The 18,952-nt window shown below is 40.4% G+C and overlaps 1 protein-coding gene across 9 annotated transcripts in view; it reads left to right on the top strand.

Annotated features, from left to right (window-relative positions):
• The window catches only part of LOC115226211 (small G protein signaling modulator 1-like), a 107,301-nt gene that overhangs the window by 31,050 nt on the left and 57,299 nt on the right, over positions 1-18,952 (top strand). Inside the window, exon 1 of one of the 9 annotated variants that reach the window (XM_036514846.1) lies at positions 8,587-9,009. The exons of the other annotated variants lie outside the window; for them this stretch is intronic. The gene's annotated coding sequence lies outside the window, so the exon portion shown is untranslated. Of the gene's footprint in view, positions 1-8,586; positions 9,010-18,952 lie in introns of those variants that run through there. 9 annotated transcript variants of the gene reach the window in all.

The raw sequence follows: 18,952 nt of genomic DNA, 5'->3' as shown, positions 1-18,952 counted from the left end.
TCTCTGTCACTCTCTCCCTCCCTCACTCTTCGTCCTTTGCTCTCTCGTTACTCCCATGTGACCATCGGCCATCTTTCTTTCTTTTCCTAACTTGTGTTTCTTTCTTTCCTTCTCATTCAGCTGGAGAGATCAGACACATAAAGAAGCCCGTCATACATATGTATATGTATATGTATATATGTGTGTGTGTGTGTGTGTGTCTGTGTATATTTGTGTGTCTGTATTTGTCCCCCTAGCATTGCTTGACAATCAATGGTGGTGTTTACATCCCCGTCACTTAGCGGTTCGGCAAAAGAGACCGATAGAATAAGTACGAGTCTTACAAAGAATAAGTCCTGGGGTCGATTTGCTCAACTAAAGGCGGTGCTCCAGCCTGGCCACAGTCAAATGACTGAAACACATAAAAGAATAAAACAATAAAAGAATATATATGTACTAAGAATGAAGTCTTCACATGGTCATTGAAGCTGCTTGAAATAACAGCCAAATCGTGCTCCAAAAAAACAATCTACTGTCTCGGTTATAGAAGGACACATTTGATAATGTCCACAGATAAAAATCTTGGGGGGAAAAAACAAAGGAAAAACAAAAGCGATTGGATATGACAATAGCAGGTCTGTTTTTGAAAATGGACCTGTCCAACCCAGGCTCGCTCACCACTCAGTTAAATAACAGCATTTGATGTGAATCAAATGAATAAGTAAAACCACAGAAGGTGTTTTACAGCAATCTGCTGTAATTGTGTCTTTCAGGATTTTATTTTTATGAGTTTATTAACGAGTTCAGTCACAATATTTAATTATTCACCGTCGACAAAAAGCTGTGAATAACTTAGAAAGTAGGTTAGCAGATCGCTGTTGTTAGCGTTTATTATTATTATTATTATTAATAATGGACTGTTGAGAATTAAGACACGGATGTCTTTGGCATGTGGTTATTATATGTATGAGTGTGTGTGTAGTTGTGTGTATATATATATATATACATGTATGCGTGTGTATGTATATATATATATTATATATATATATATATATATACATATACACACACATGCATATATATATATATATATATATACACACACACACACAGAGAAACACATACGTGTGTGTGTTTAGATAGGGATGTGTATTTGTATATAGAGGTCAGAGTATAGTTCATGGGATTGGTGAAAAATTCTTTTCTGATGCTTTGAATAAGCTTAGTACGACTTTTATTACAACTGAACATAACATAGCAGTAATTTATTAAAATTATGTACAGACTATGCAAAAGGGAGCCATGGCTGCCCTGTATTGCTAGGTACAGACCATAATATTCATATGTAAAATCCATTATATTATCTTGTATTTCAAATGTAGTTTATCTTTATTCCTGGAAGGGTTATGGGAGTGATGTCCTCTGGCCCCTTCTCCATAGGGTCCTATCAGGAGCAACCATCATTACACTTTCCAACTGGATTCCAAAACATGACTGACTGAAACTAGGGACATTATCCAACCATCAAGTTCTAGGTCTGCCCAGCTGTTTCTTGGAGAAAACTCCTCCCACATCTCCTCCATACAGTCCTGTCCCTTGCAACTGTCATTCGACTTTCCAGGTAGATTCCTATCCAAAGGAAACTAGGGACAATATCCAACCATCTTGTTCTTCATCTGCCCCGAGGTCACCTGCCAGTTGGCTTGGTTCAAAGAATCTGTGATCTTTGCATTCATCCAGCCATCTTTTTTGTTCGCTATTCCTGGAAGGGTCATGAGAGTAAAGTGTTCAGGCACCTCCTCTGTAGAGTCCTATCAGAAGCAATCATCATTTCACTTTCTGCTTGAATTTCCAAACATGACCAACCGAGACTTTGGATATCATCCAACCATCTCATTCTTGCTCTACCCCTGGGTCTCCTGCCACTTGGCTTATCTTGAAGAATCCATCTTGTGATTCTTCCTGCAAGATTCTAATGACATGTTCACAGTACCAGAGCTGAGGGGGTAGAGTTTTCAGGGTCCCGTCAGAATCAACCCTCATTACACTTTTCTGCTGGATTCCCAAGCAAGACCAACTGAGACTAATAACATCCAACCATCTCGTTCTTGGTCCCCTCCTGGGTCTCCTGCCACTTGGCTCAGCCTCAAGAATCTGTCTTGTGATTCTTTCCTGTGACATTTTAATCACATGTCCATAGAGCCAGAGCTATGACCTCTCAATGCAGAGAAATCGTAGCTTGACTCTGAGTGACTCCCTAATCCCCAAAAGAGTCCCAGTGCAAACGTAAGCTGCCGAAATGCACTTCTTCCAAAGGATACCTCAACAGGATGCACATCTTGGAGACCAGGGAGTCTCTCCCTTTGTTGAGTTTTCAGCAATATGGCCATCCGAATTCATCTCTCACCACCTGACCTGAAAAGAGAAAATAAACAGGAAGCAAAAATAAAAAAAAATTGCCACCTGTAACCATTGATTACTTGTTAACAGTCGATAGTTATTGATTTCTGCTGTGAGGTAATACGGAAACTGTGTAACACAATGCTTGGTTGGCTGGTCAGTCGGTCGGCCTGGCTGCTCGGTAGCTCAGGTTATGTAGCCCCACAACAGCAGCGGTCCTATGATCAAATGTGTTCACACCCTGACAGTTTTATCTATTGTTATGGCACAGTGTATCTCGAACTACGGTGTCTAAAGGGTCCTAGCTGTTTTTGAAGACAGTACGGTGTTTGTTTTGGGGGAGATTTTGCTGCTATTTCTAGCGCCTCTACCAACCACACAAGGACTGCTGTTGACTAATGTAGGTTATATTATTTAACCCCAGTCCAGCAACAGTCCAGCAGGGCTTATAATCACACGTGCCCAAACCCTGACAGTTTTATCTTTTATTATGACATAGTGTATCTTGGACAACAATGTCCAATGTGATCAAGCTATTTTTTAAGACAGTATGGTGTGTGTTGAGGGAGACTTTGCTGCTCTTTCTAGCCCCTCTACTAACCACATAAAGGCTTTGTCATCGACTTGTATGTCCATGGGTTATGTTATATAACACCAGGACAGCAATGATTCAATAGGAATTATGATGAAAGATGTGATTCTTTCCTGTGACATTTTAATCACATGTCCATAGAACTAGAGCTGTGATCTCTCAATGCAGAGAAATCGTAGCTTGACCTGGAGTGACCCCCTGATCTCCCAAAAGAGTCCCAGTGCAAACGTAAGCTGCCGAAATGCACTTCTTCTAAAGGATACCTCAACAGGATTTTGCTGCTATTTCTAGCATGGCCTTGCACAGTAAGTCAATGAGCTGGAAGGTAGATTGATTGGTCGATCGGTCAATCGGTTGGTTCACAGGTAGATGGACATGTGACGTTGTTGTTAGTTTTTTAACTGAATGGACTCTGTGTTGGTGCAGCAGACAGGTGAAACTCCAGAGAGAGAGAGAGAGAGAGACAGAAACAGACAGGGATTGAGAGATTTATTTATATTTTTATTAATATTTAGTAGAAGCAACAGAGTGACTCAAGATCTGGGAGTTTTGTGTATTGGCCCCTTTCAAACTATATACATAGAAAGAAAGAAAGAAAGAAAAAGACAGACGGACGGACAGAGAGACATGTATATACAGATGTATGTATTTACAGATATATATATATCCCTCTCTCTCTTTCGGAGAGGCACTGAGCAGCTATACGCACACATACACACACGGCAGTAACTTCCACCTACCGAATTCAATCACAAAGCTCTGGTCGGCTCGGGGCTATAGTGGAAGACGCCCACCTAAAGTGCCACGCAGTGGGACTGAACCCGAAAACATTTAGCTAGGAAGCAAGCTTCCTAACCACACAGCCATGCCCGCACCTATATATATATATATATATATATATATATATAATATAGAGAGGGAGAGAGAGTGGGGGGACGGGGACAAATTAAAATATATGTACATATATATATATATGTATATATGTATGTATATACACATATACATATATAGACACACACACATATATATATGTATATATAAATATAGAGGGAGGGAATAAGAGAGGGTGAAACAGATATACATGCAGAGAGACAGACAGACAGACAGACTTATTGTGAATTCTTTTCAACTACGCAGTTGTCTATATAATATAGGTAGTGTTATTTGGTTTATTTTTTTTTATTGTTGCTGTTTTCTTTTTTCTCATTTCGTGCAGGTAAATGAGGGTAGCTCAGGACATTTTAGCCAGGCAGCAGTTGGATTAGTAAGAAGCATTGTTCATAACTAATTGTAGAGAGAGTGAGAGTGAAGGACAGACAGACAGACAATAAAACTCTGCAGAATAAATAGAGTGGCTGTGTGGTAAGTAGCTTGTCTACCAACCACATGGTTCCGGGTTCAGTCCCACTGCATGGCACCTTGGGCAAGTGTCTTCTACTATAGCCTCGGGCCGACCAAAGCCTTGTGAGTGGATTTGGTAGACGGAAACTGAAAAGAAGCCCGTCTTATATATGTATATATATATATATATGCGTGTGTGTGTCTGTTTGTGTTTGTCCCCCTAGCATTGCTTGACAACCGATGCTGGTGTGTTTATGTCCCCGTTACTTAGCGGTTCGGCAAAAGAGATTGAAAGAATAAGTACTGGGCTTACAAAAAGAATAAGTCCCGGGGTTGAGTTGCTTGATTAAAGGTGGTGCTCCAGCATGGCCGCAGTCAAATGACTGAAACAAGTAAAAGAGTATATATATATATTGGCACGTAAAATACACCAATCCGACCGTGGCCGTTGCCAGCCTCGCCTGGCATCTGTGCAGGTGGCACGTAAAAAGCACCCACTACACTCACGGAGTGGTTGGCGTTAGGAAGGGTATCCAGCTGTAGAAACATTGCCAGATCAGACTGGAGCCTGGTGCAGCCTTCTGGCTTCCCAGATCCCTGGTCGAACCGTCCAACCCATGCTAGCATGAAGAACGGACGTTAAACGATGATGATATATATATATATAAAAGTGTTGTGCTTGTTTTCTTTCTCGGCCTTTGAAAAGAAATGAGAGTACAGGAATATTCTTGAGTTTCAAAGGTGTCTACTTAATGGATCGTCCAAACAGACAGACTGTCAGACAATGATATCAGGTTCTATATTGGCTCAGGTGCAAATTGGAATAGCCCAAGTCTTCAGTGCATCTCAAAATTTGATTATACAAATGTGTGTATATATATATATATAGTATATAAATAAAATAAATGCACCCTTCTAAAGCCTAGCCAGGCTCATGGGCCTGGTTTCACAGTTTCTATGGCGTATGTGTTCCCCAGCTGGATGGGATGCCAGTCCATCGTAGGATAACTCATTTTTGCCAACTGAGTGAACTGGGGCAACATGAAATGAAGTGTTTTGCTCAAGAACACAACACGTTGCCTGGTCCAGGAATCGAAACCACAATCTTACGATCATGATGCTGACACCCTAACCCCTAAGCTACAAGCCTCCACACAAACACACACACAAACACATATATATATATATATCATCATCATCATCATCATCATTTAACGTCCGCTTTCCATGCTAGCATGGGTTGGACGGTTCAACTGGGGTCTAGGAAGTCTGAAGGCTGCACCAGGCCAGTCAGATCTGGCAGTGTTTCTACAGCTGGATGCCCTTCCTCATGCCAACCACTCCGTGAGTGTAGTGGGTGCTTTTTATGTGTCACCGACACAGGTGCCAGACGAGGCTGGCGAACGGCCACGCCCGGATGGTGCTTTTTAAGTGCCACCGGCACAGAGGCCAGGCGAGGCTGGCACAGTCACGATCGGATGGTGTTTGTTACGTGCCACCAGCACGGAGGCCAGTCGATGAACAAATAATGAGGGTACTTACTAGCAATTTTTCAACTGAAAGGCAAAAATATATATGTCACTAAAGCAACTGAAGGTACTAGTGAGCACCCCTGTTGCTAGAAATGTGTGTGTGTGTGTATATGTAAAACTTGAAATGAAAACAAACTATGTATGTGAGAGGAAATAAAGTGACTAGCTGATAAATTAATTAGGTTCAACATCTGTTTCATTATCGATACACATTATTAATTCCATAATCGAGACATTAAGATATACAATATATTTAAAGCAATGTTTATCCCAAATCATCGGTAATATTATTATGATTATAATTTTCTTGATGATTTGGGATAAACCATAGCTTGAAATTAATTCAAATTAATTATGTTCCTAATTATGTCATTATGGGATTAGAAACAGCTGTTAAATATAATTGAATTATGAACTATTCGGAAAATGCCTACTTTTCTGCTTTTTATTCTAAACATATGTTTAACAGATCATCTGTAATCTTGAAGGTGTTTCTTTTTTATTTTTTCACCTGGATTTACTGTAAAATATTGGAGTTTAATGACCTATTATAATTGAGCTCATAATTATCGTGGCCATATTTTTTTGCTGTTTTGTTCCTCAGTTCTCTTTCTTGCTTTTTCCATATATATATATATATATATATAGATAGATAGATATGGAAAAAGCAAGAAAGAGAACTGATGTACAAAACAGCAAAAAAAAATGGCCACGATATATAGGAGTGGCTGTGTGGTAAGTAGCTTGCTTACGAACCACATGGTTCCGGGTTCAGTCCCACTGCGTGGCACCTTGGGCAAATGTCTTCTACTATAGCCTCGGGCCGACCAAAGCCATGTGGGTGGATTTGGTAGGCGGAAACTGAAAGAAGCCCGTCATATATATGTATGTGTGTGTGTTTGTGTGTATGTATGTTTGTGTGTCTGTGTTTGTCCCTCCAACATCTCTTGACAACCAATGCTGGTGTGTTTATGTCCCCGTCATTTAGCGGTTCGGCAAAAGAGACCGATAGAATAAGTACTAGGCTTACTAAGAATAAGTCCTGGGGTCATTATGCTCGACTAAAGGGGGGTGCTCCAGCATGGCCGCACATCAAATGACTGAAACAAGTAATGAGTAGATCATCTGTGCAGGTTGGTCATGGAGGGAATTGTGTAACGGTCATCAGTTGTCTGTGACAGGAGAGTCCACCAATATATGACGGAAAAGGAAGACTCTTGCCATCAAACCCTGTTCTATGCCTGGAATTGTCTGTCTGAAAGGTCCCTGCACCCTTCTGGGTTTGGAACAGTAAGATAGGCCAAGCCTGGTAGTCTCAGTTGGGTCTGTGATCCCTTCAACATCTGATGTGTGGCACATTGTGCACTTATACAGACAACGTTGATTTGATGGCACTCAATGAGGGCTCCAGTTAATATGATCAAGTAACAGCCTGCTTATGGAGTCACTGTGCAAATGGCTGAGTATTCCACAGACACATGTCCTTTTAACCGTAGTTCTCAGGGATATTCAGCATGACCGTGAATGTGACATGGCTGGCCCCTTTGAATTACTGGTACAACTCAATTTTGCCAGCTGAGTGGACTGGAGAAAAGTGAAATAAAAAGTCTTGCTCAAGGCTACAATGTGGCACTAGGAATCGAACTCACAGCCTTACAATCATGAGCAAGATACCTATTTCTTTACTACCCACAAGGGGCTAAACACAGAGAGGACAAACAAGGACAGACAAACGGATTAAGTCGATTACATTGACCCCAGTGTGTAACTGGTACTTAATTTATCGACCCCGAAAGGATGAAAGGCAAAGTCGACCTCGGCGGAATTTGAACTCAGAACGTAATGGCAGACAAAATACAGCCAAGCATTTCACCCGGTGTGCTAACGACTCTGCCAGCTCGCCGCCTGATACCCCTGACCACTAAGCTATGCACCTTCACATATATACACACTTATTTCTATTGATTCACTCAGAGCCGGTGTCTTCTCTGTCTGTCCATCTGTCCGTGTGTCTCTCTCCCCCCCACCTCTGCCTTCTCATAAACTGTTGTAGTGTCTCCTTAGCTTCTAAATTTGTAAGCTCCATACATAGTTGGCACTTGTCCCGACAAATACCTTCCACACATCACTGGTGCTTCTCTGTCTCTCTCTTGCTTTGACCACTTGCCAGGCCACAGCGTTGCCAATTACACCAGATGGCCTGCTGGACATTCTTATTACAAAAAACCTAATACCAAGGAGAGGAGGCTTCTATGAAGTCGTTCAACCTGCTAGAAACAACAGCCAAATTCTATCCAAACACATCTCAATGACTTCAAAAAAAACACCCCAAAAATTTGGAGGATCACCTTGAACAATATCATCCTATATTCTTCTAAAATAAGGGATCGTCTTTAGTGGAATATCTTTGATCATAGGTTTTCTCAGTCGGAGTTGACCCAGGGTTAAACAACAATAGCAACACCAGCATTAATTGGTGATTCCTTTGTCCATTCTTCTACCAGGTCTATTTACCCTTTTGTCTTTACAGTTGAGATTTTCAGGGCCTGAAACAGAAGAATTAACCAGTTTAGGGAACCTTTATAGAGTTACATGACTTGCTGGAAATAACAGCTAAATCTCACTCAAACTCAGTTGTTATTAAGTGTACCTTCAATTAACGTTTAATTATCTTTTTGTGTGATTATACGTTAACCCTGTTATTACCATATTTCTGTCAAAATATTCTACTTACGTTTCAGTTAATTTTTAAAATAATGAATTTAGTAAAATTACTTTGCCATTGATTTATTAATTAATCGGGATTTTTTGGAGCCTGTAATTGAGAAATTAACCATCTGATGGAAACCCTTTAGACTCATGCGGCTTACTAGAAATAACAGTAAAATCTCACTTAAATCATACCTTCTTAATTTGGCTGGTTATTTAAAAAAAAGTGGACATCAAATAATTTTATCAAACAAAAAACTCTCTCATTGAAAGACGGGATGGCCATAGCTGGAAGATATTTGATCAAGGCCTACATGTGGATAAAAAACTTCTACTACCACTACTAGCAGTTTTAAGAGTTTGTCTTCACCCCCTAATGCTGTGCATAGCTTTATGAATATTAATCAAAAACACATCTTCTGTGTAATATTTCAAAGAATCTTCTGACATCTCAATGTAAGTTGTCTAAATTTTATATATTTTTATATATTTTATATATCATCATCATCATCATCAGGCATAGGAGTGGCTGTGTGGTAAGCAGCTTGCTTCCCAACCACATGGTTCCGGGTTCAGCCCCACTGCGTGGCACCTTGGGCAAGTGTCTTCTACTATAGCCTTGGGCCGACCAGAGCCTTGTGAGTGGATTTGGTAGATGGAAACTGAAAGAAGCCCATCATATATATGTATGTATGTGGATGTTTGTGTGTCTGTGTTTGTCCCCCCAACATCGCTCGACAACCGATGCTGGTGTGTTTATGTCCTCGTAAATTAGCGGTTCGGCAAAAGAGACCGATAGAATAAGTACTAGGCTTCTGAAGAATAAGTCCTGGGGTCGATTTGCTCGACTAAAAGGCGATGCTCCAGCATGGCCACAGTCAAATGACTGAAACAAGTAAAAGAGTAAAGATATATATATAGGCGCAGGAGTGGCTGTGTGGTAAGTAGCTTGCTAACCAACCACATGGTTCTGGGTTCAGTCCCACTGCGTGGCACCTTGGGCAAGTGTCTTCTACTATAGCCCCGGGCCGACCAATGCCTTGTGAGTGGATTTGGTAGACGGAAACTGAAAGAAGCCTGTCGTATATATGTATATATATATATGTGTGTTTGTATGTTTGTGTGTCTGTGTTTGTCCCCCTAGCATTGCTTGACAACCGATACTGGTGTGTTTACGTCCCTGTCATGTAGCGGTTCGGCAAAAGAGACCAATAGAATAAGTACTGGGCTTACAAAGAATAAGTCCCGGGGTCGATTTGCTTGACTAAAGGCGGTGCTCCAGCATGGCCGCAGTCAAATGACTGAAACAAGTAAAAGAGTAAAGATATATATATATATGAGTACACATATAGAAGTACGTATGTGCATGTATGTAAGTTATGATTAGCTGTGTCTTATCTGTGCCAACCATTTTCCATTCTGTGTCATTTTTCCTTCCTAATCTATGTTTTATTATCTGGTATCAAAGAGGTTTTTTTATGACTTGTAGAAATGTCATTTTATTCTCCTTTCTGGCCTTTTATAGACTCTTCCAACAATCCATTTCATATATTTTTAGAGAGAGAATGCTTATGGAACGCTTTCAAACTGAAAGCCGACAATCTGTCTGTCAATTTATCAACTTCTTTTATCAACAATACATACATACACACACACATATACTCTTTTACTCTTTTACTTGTTTCAGTCATTTGACTGCGGCCATGCTGGAGCCAAATCGACCCCGGGACTTATTCTTTGTAAGCCCAGTACTTATTCTATCGGTCTCTTTTGCCGAACCGCTAAGTGACAGGGACGTAAACACACCAGCATCTGTTGTCAAGCAATGCTAGGGGGACAAACACAGACACACAAACACACACACATACATATATATATATACATATATACGACGGGCTTCTTTCAGTTTCCATCTACCAAATCCACTCACAAGGCCCAAGATACCACGCAGTGGGACTGAACCCGGAACCATGTGGTTGTTTAGCAAGCTACTTACCACACAGCCACTCATGCGCCTATATATATATATATCATCATCATTGTTTAGCGTCCACTTTTCATGCTAGCATGGGTTGGACGATTTGACTGAGGGCTGGCGAACCAGATGGTTGCTCGACTAAAGGCGGTGCTCCAGCATTGCCGCAGTCAAATGACTGAAACAAGTAAAAGAGTAAAAGTGTAATGGACGAATAGATCTCCTCACCTTGTTTGTTGTTACCACCACATTTCGGCTGGTGTATTCTCCAGCGTTCATCAGGTGTTCTGGTGGAATTTGAAGCTCAACCCTAAACATCCACAAAATTGGACACATTAGATGATGTAGTCCTCAGTACTTTACATCACCATCATCATTTAATGCCTTTTGTCCATGCTGGCATGGGTTGGCCGATTTGACCAGGGATGATAAGCTGAGGGGCTGCACCAGGCTCCAATCTGATTTGGCATGGTTTCTACAGCTGGATCCCCTTCCTAACACCAACCACTCCAAGAGTGTAATGGGTGCTTTTGTGTACCACCAGCACAGGTGCCATTTGAGCGACACCACTATCTGCCACGACTACAATTTCTTTTGGCTTGAAGGGTCTTCTTCTCAAGTACAACATATTGCCAAAGGTCTTGATCAGTTGTCATTGCTTCTATAAGTCCCAATGCTCAAAAGGGGCTTTTTACGAGCCGCCAACACAGGTGCTTGTTATGCAACACCAGCAATGCCCACATTGCCTCCATGAGGCTCAATGTTCAAAGAGTGCTTTTTATGTGCCACCTACATGGGTGCCAGTTACGTGACGCCAGCATCAGCCATGGCTACAATTCCACGGGGCTTGACGGGTCTTCTCAAACACACCACATTGCTAAATATCTCAGTCATTGCCTCTCCGAGGCCCAATGTTTGAGGATCATGCTTCACCATCTCGTCCCATGTCTTCCTGGATCTGTGTGTACCAAAGGTTCCCTGCACAATTAGAGATCGGCACTTCTTTACACGGCTGTCCTCGTCCACCTGTTTCAGTCATTTGACTGCGGCTATGCTGGAGTACCGCCTTTAGTCAAGTGACTTGCCCAAGGTGCCACGCAGTGGGAATGAACCCGGGAGCCATGTGATTGGTAGGCAAGCTACTTGCCACACAGCCACTCCTGCGTCTATATATATATATGTATTTATACACACACTCACTATCCTCGTGAATTCACACTTGACTCAATAGTTCAACTTAAATTGCAATCAACAAATGAATGAATCATTAAAAAAAGATCCCAGCAAACAAAAAACAAAACAAAACAACAAGACAAGCAAAACAAAAACAGTGTTTTCATTATGTCCACTTCAAGCTATTTATATTTTAAAATTTGATTTTTTAAATTTGTTTACAATCATGATAACATCATCCTCATCTTTTTCTTTTCCATCATATTCTAAATAGATGTTCTAAATTTGTGTTTTTATGAAAATTAGTTTTGATTGTTAAATAATGGCTAATTTGTATCTTTAACGACGTTAATCAATATAATTTATAAATACACATAAACAGAATGTATGCATGTTGTATATAAACAACTGTTGTCAATGAAGCTGTGCGTAGAGTATAATCGAATAGAATTTTTGCCTGCAAGACAGGAGAGAATTTATACTTAGATTAAGCTTATCTTCAGAATGTTCTTGACGGCTTTTCTAACGAATTTGTCTGATTATTGAGTTTATTTTGTTGTTAAGAATGTTAGGAAGTTGTCTTAATCATCATCATCATCATCATCGTTTAACGTCCGTTCTCCATGCTAGCACCGGTTGGACAGTTCGACCGGGGATCTGGGAAGCCAGAAGGCTGCACCAGGCTCCGGTCTGATCTGGCAATGTTTCTACAGCTGGATGCACTTCCTAACGCCAACCACTCTGTGAGTGTAGTGGGTGCTTTTTACGTGCCACCTGCACTGGTGCCAGGCGAGGCTGGCATCGGCCACGGTCGGATTGGTGCATTTTACGTGCCACCTGCATGGAAGCCAGTCGAGCCGGCACTGGCTTCGGCCACGATTCGGATGGTGCTTTTTACGTGCTACCGACACAGAAGCCAGTCGAGGCGGCGCTGGCATCGGCCACGATTCGGATAGTGCTTTTTACGTATCTCCATCGGATGAGGTTCTATATCGACTTCGCTTGCCTCAACAGGTCTTTGTGTGTCCAAGGGAGGAAAGGCATGCATAAGTGGGCTGGACACACTTGTCCTGCCTGGTCTTTTCACGCACAGCATATTTCCAAAGTTCTCGGTCGCTGGTCTGTGATTCTGAAAGGGTGCAATGATGTCTGGACGAGTGAGGTTCGGATATTACATCTTCCAGTTCCTGGTTAAATGGTCAGTAATCCTGGGGTCGCTGGCTATTGCCATCGTTACCATCGTTTTAATGTCCTGTTTTCTGTGCTTGCATGATGCCGACAGAGTTTAACGAAGAAGTTATGGGTCCCATTTATGTAACTCCACTACTGTGGAGGCGCGTGGCTTAGTGGTTAGGGTGTTGAACTCATGATCATAAGGTTGTGGTTTCAATTCCTGGACCGGGTGATGCGTTGAGTTCTTGAGCAAAACACTTCATTTCACGTTGGTCCAGTCCACTCAGCTGGCAAAAATGAGTAACACTGCAATGGACTGGCGTCCCGTCCAGGTGGGGAATTTATACGCCAATAAAACGGGGAAACCGGGCCCATGAGCCTGGCATGGCTCGAGAAGGAACATTTTTTTGTTCTTTTTAACTCCACTCCCACCCACTCACTAAGTTAAATACTTAAATTAATTTATGACACTTATTGATTCATGCAGAGATCAATAATTTGTAAATCTATATAGGTTGGTGATCAGAGACCCAATCAATAGCATGAGTGAAAATTGATCTCTTTCATGCTATATACACGGTCGCAAACTTGTAGACAACTGTGTATATATATATGTTTCCAAGGTCACAATCTCACAGATGAGAGTGTATATAATTTTACACGAATGCAAACTTGTAGCAAGAGTGTATGTAAATCCACAAAGTCACAGACTTGTAGAAAGAGTGTATATAAGGTGCAAGAGTGACCGTGCGGTAAGAGGTTTCCTTCCCAACCACATGGTTCCGGGTTCAGTCCCCCTGTGTGGCATCTTGAGCAAGTGTCTTCTACTATAGCCTCAGGTCAACATAAGCCTTGTGAGTGGATTTGGTAGAAGTTAAATGCTTACCAACCACATGTTTCTGGGGGTCCAGTCCCACTGTGTGGCACCTTGGGCAAGTGTCTTCTACTATAGCCTCGGGTCGACCAAAGCCTTGTGAGTGGATTTGGTAGACGGAAACTGAAAGAAGCCCGTCGTATATATGTATATATACATGTGTGTGTGTATATTTGTGTGTCTGTGTTTGTTCCCCTAGCATTGCTTGACAACCGATGGTGGTGTGTTTACCTCCCCGTAACTTTGCGGTTTGGCAAGAGAGACTGATAGAATAAGCACTGGGCTTACAAAGAATAAATCTTGGGGTCGATTTGCTAGCATGGGTTGGACGTTTTGACTGAGGACTGTTGAACCAGATGGCTGTGCCAGGCTCCAATCTTGATCTGGCAGAGTTTCTACAGCTGGATGCTCTTCCTAACACCAACCACTCCAAGAGTGTAGTGGGTGCTTTTACGTGCCACCGGCACGAGGGCCAGTCTGGTGGCAGTACTGGCAACAGCTACACTCGAAATGGTGTTTTTTATGTGCCACCTGCACAGGAGTGACTCCAGCGGCACTGGCAACAACCTCACTCGAATGTTTTGTTGATATATTCTTTACTCTTTTACTTGTTTCAGTCATTTGACTGCGGCCATGCTGGAGCACTGCCTTTAGTCGAGCAAATCGACCCCGGGACTTATTCTTTATAAGCCCAGTACTTATTCTATCAGTCTCTTTTGTCGAACCGCTAAATGACGTGCACGTAAACACACCAGCATCGGTTGTCAAGCAATGCTAGGGGGACAAACACACACACACACATATATATATACGACAGGCTTCTTTCAGTTTCCGTCTACCAAATCCACTCACAAGGCATTGGTCGGCCCGGGGCTATAGCAGAAGACACTTGCCCAAGATGCCACGCAGTGGGTCTGAACCCAGAACCATGTGGTTGGTTAGCAAGCTACTTACCACACAGCCACTCCTGTGTGTGAATGTACAAGAGAATTATGTGAATGTTTGTCTCTGTGGTTATTTTGTACTTTATAAATAAAATCCTACAATTAGCCGGCATTTTTGCCGGCATTGGGCCAGCTAGTTCAATAATAAAAGATATATATGGACTTTTTTAAACATCGAATGACTATGCAGGATCTACAGGAGTAAAGTATCACAGGGGTGCAGAAATAAAAAATGGTTAAGGATCACTGCTGTAGACTGTACCTCCCTCAGGTACTTATTAACAACTTTGTGAATTAACCTGTTGAGAGTAGATTGTGTTAAGCCGGGTCACATGGTGAGGCACCAACAGCAGAGATAAAAATCTGTCCGTTCCTCTTTTGGTCAGCTTTGGTTTGTCAGGTATTGATTGCACCAGCTGTGGTCTTCTGTTTACTTTACCAACTCTGTCTGCGCTCTGTGGAGGATTGTGTGTGTGTAGTACATGAGTGTGCGTGTGTATACACACATATATATATATATAGTCCATGTATAAATATGTGTATAAATATATATATGCACACATATATATATAGTCCATGTATATATATATATACACACACTTATAGATAGTATGTGTATATATATATATATAAACACATATATTTATATAGTGTGTATATATATGTATATATATATATATATATTATATTGTGTGTGTGTTTGTGTGTAATATTTATATATTTATATATATACACATATATTTATGCAGTGTATATATATATATATATATAGTGTATCTATATATATCGTGTGTGTGTATATCTATATATCTTGTGTGTGTGTAATATTTATTTATATATATATATATATTGAGAGAGAGAGATTGTGTGTGTGTGTATATATATGTGTATATATATGTAGTGTGTGTGTGTGTATGAGTATGTATTTTTATATATATGTGTGTGTAGGTTCAGGCGCACACACGCACGCACGTGATGTCAATAACAGCTTATGCCCATCATTGCAATTAATCTATAACTTCCTCCCGTATCTGTTTACACTACGAGCTATACACACACACACACACACACACACACCACAACCACCCACACACAGATAACCGACACCGACCCCTTCCCTCACAGCACCACCACTGCCCCCCTCCTCCCCACCATTAATCTATAACTTCCCCTTCGTCTCTCGTTGCACGGATAATTATTTCATGATAACAATTAACAGCAATTCTCCCAGAAAGACCGTTTAACATTTTCCACCCTGGATCGAGCCAAGCTCTTTTATTTTTTTTTTATCGCAACGATCCCTGCTCCTTCCTCTCCCACCCCTGCCACTCTTCTGTTTGCTATTGGATTCCAGTAATGCCTTCCCCCCACCCCGCTCTCTTCCTCTCGCTACTCCTTCCCCACCCCCATACCGCTGCCACGAGTTTGTTGTAACAATCAACGCCTCTTGCGTTGTTTGCACTGAACTTTACTATATTTGCATATATATGTGTGTATGTGTGTGTATATATATATATATATATATATATATATATATATATGTATATATATACATTCAACATATATATATATATATATACACACATGTATGTATATATATATATATGTTGAATGTATATTATATATATACACACATGTATATATATATATGTGTGTGTGTGTGTGTTGAATGTATATATATATATATATATTAGTTAATCCAAACAAGAAAGCACAAAAAAACACACAACACGAGGACGTGGAACAAGTATAGTATTATTGACGCTCAGGAAAGAAGGAGGGTTTAACGTTTCGAGCGGAGCTCTTCGTCAGAAACATAGGAGAAGGAAAGATCCAGAGAAGGGAAGACAGAGGGAAAAAAATTGCCAACGGTATACATATAGGCATGCGTGTCCGTATATGTGTTGTGTGTGTGTGTGTGTGTATATATATATATATATATATATACATGAATGAGAAAAAGAAGAAAATGGAGAAATTGATGTATTGATATCAGTTTATTCAAAAGTATTCAGATCAATATAATATGAACTTCGTATCCCTACAGCCGTTTCCATATCCAATTAGAGAAATTATATTAAATGAAATTAGTTTAAAATTTTCATATTGAAACTGGTTAGTTGGCTATTTCATTGGGGGAGAATTTCCAGAATTCATCTGCTGGTATTGATACATCAATTAGAAAGCATTTTTATTATTATTATTATTATTATTATTATGAATTTGCGTTTGGAGCATGGGCAGTTCTGCCTCTGCATCCGTTGGGTTCGATCACAGTTGTTGCAATCAATTAAAATGTAATCTGAGGTTTGTTCTGTCCTTTGGAAAACATTTACTGCTTTAGAGGAGGAGGAGTTGTCCTCGTCCCCACCATCATCATTGCCATCGTTGTCATCATCATCACCAGGATCATTGCCACCACCATCATCATCATCACTGTCATCACCATCATTGTCATCATCATCATCATCATCATCACTGTCATCACCATCATTGTCATCATCATCATCATCATCGTCATCACTCTCATCACCATCATTGTCATCATCATCATCAGTCATCATCATCGTCAACATCATCATCATCACTGCCACCGACATCATTCATCATCATTGTTGTCGTCGTTGTCACCATCATCATCATTACCATTATCATCGCTGTCATAATCATCATCATCATTTTCCCCACCACCACCATCACTATCACCACCAACTTCATCAACATCACCATCATCAAAGTATCATCATCACCACCACCACCACCATCATCGTCATCTTACTCCCCATCATCATGATCGTCATGACGACCAGTACAGTTTTATTGTACAGATCTTTGTGTGTGTGTGTGTAGTGGTGTGTTTGTGTATTTATGACCAGCTAAAGCTTTGCTACGCCTGATTTGGCAAATGGTTATGGATATTACTTTCAGCTCTAATTTGTGCGTCTGTGTATATATATATATATATGTATATATATATATTTCCATGTATCTTGTTTCCTCCTCTCTGTGTGTGTGTGTAATGTTGTCTTCAATGAAAGTCTCAGATTTCTTAGTTTGTTCATATATTTATTTATTTTCATTAATAAATTTCTGATTAATTATGTGGCTCTGCAAAGCACCACTTGATTTCACGCATCAACGGATAAATTCCTTTGAGGAACTTGACACACAATTTCGGTCCAACATTTACACTACATATATGTATATATATATATATATAGGCGCAGGAGTGGCTGTGTGGTAAGTAGCTTGTTTACCAACCGCATGGTTCCGGGTTCAGTCCCACTGCGTGGCACCTTGGGCAAGTGTCTTCTACTATAGCCTCAGGCCGACCAAAGCCTTGTGAGTGGATTTGGTAGATGGAAACTGAAAGAAGCCCGTCGTATATATGTATATATATATATGTGTGTGTGTGTTTGTGTGTCTGTGTTTGTCCCCCTCCCAACATCGCTTGACAACCGATGCTGGTGTGTTTATGTTCCCATAACTTAGCGGTTCAGCAAAAGAGACCGATAGAATAAGTACTGGGCTTACAAAGAATAAGTCCTTGGGTCTAGTTGCTCGACTAAAGGTGGTGCTCCAGCATGGCCACAGTCAAATGACTGAAACAAGTAAAAGAGTAAAAGAGTAATATATATATATGTATATATATATATATATCCATGCACCACCTCCCCACCCACACACACATACATATGTATATCTACACACATTCACACATACATACGCACACATATACATACATGATGCGTGCATTTTCATTCATACAAACATAGAAACGTATATACACTGCGGGACTTGTTGAATGTTATTGGTTTGGGACTCAAAATGTTTTTGATAACAATAACCACTTGATAATTCATTTCAAATAAAGAAGTTAGGACTTATTAATTTTGATAACACTGTCCATGATTATAAAAAGCCTATATATATATATATATATATATACATATAGTTACAAATTGAGATAGCGGTTGTAAATGCAACCTTCCATGGGATAACATATATCCAATATACTGCCAGTGAAGTACCCAACAAAGTTAATACATAAATGTTAAGGATTGCGATGCAATCAATTCATTTACTGTATTATATGGGCAAAGGTAAAATGATTTTTACCATAAATTAATAATACAAAATAAGAAAATGGAGAAATACATCTAAATCAAATATCAATTACCAGATAAGTGATTGAGTATTATCTGGTAATTGATATTTGATTTAGATGTATTTCTCCATTTTCTTATTTTGTATATATAT

This window comes from Octopus sinensis, linkage group LG29 (assembly GCF_006345805.1).
Source record: "Octopus sinensis linkage group LG29, ASM634580v1, whole genome shotgun sequence".
NCBI classification, from domain to species: Eukaryota; Metazoa; Mollusca; class Cephalopoda; order Octopoda; family Octopodidae; genus Octopus; species Octopus sinensis.
Note: the sequence above shows the minus strand (reverse complement) of the source record. Positions and strands in the feature narration are given on the sequence as shown.